The sequence below is a fragment of the Python bivittatus genome, unplaced genomic scaffold (genome assembly GCF_059951505.1).
Source record: "Python bivittatus isolate LINGU-HERP-01145 unplaced genomic scaffold, Pbiv_v1 ctg000090_np1212, whole genome shotgun sequence".
Lineage (NCBI taxonomy): Eukaryota > Metazoa > Chordata > Lepidosauria > Squamata > Pythonidae > Python > Python bivittatus.
In genome coordinates this window covers 4,342,552-4,342,884 of record NW_028277046.1, presented here as the reverse complement: position 1 = coordinate 4,342,884, position 333 = coordinate 4,342,552, and positions in this window count along the sequence as shown.

Here is a 333-nt window from a genome sequence, read left to right as displayed (position 1 = left end):
GCTTTGTTGTCAGGAGCAACTTAAATTCCATCATCGCCCGGAATGCTGTGTGTTTGCTTTATTAACTTATTTTTAATATTCTTCAGTGGTACTCTTCCCAGAACTTAGTGCTCCCCCGAAACGAAGCGTGCTTGTGAAAAATTCTCCATCCTCAGTAACGCTACTTTGTCTCTCTGAGCATTGCTCCCAATTCGGTGACTCTTTTTTCCCCCAAAAGCTGCACTGCCGTTCTCTCCTGCCTGTTGCAGAAGTTCTGCTCCCAAATCCATTTGCAAAGGGCTGCTCACTCTGCCCCAGCCCTGTTTCCAGTGCTGTCCTTCTGCATTGCATAGG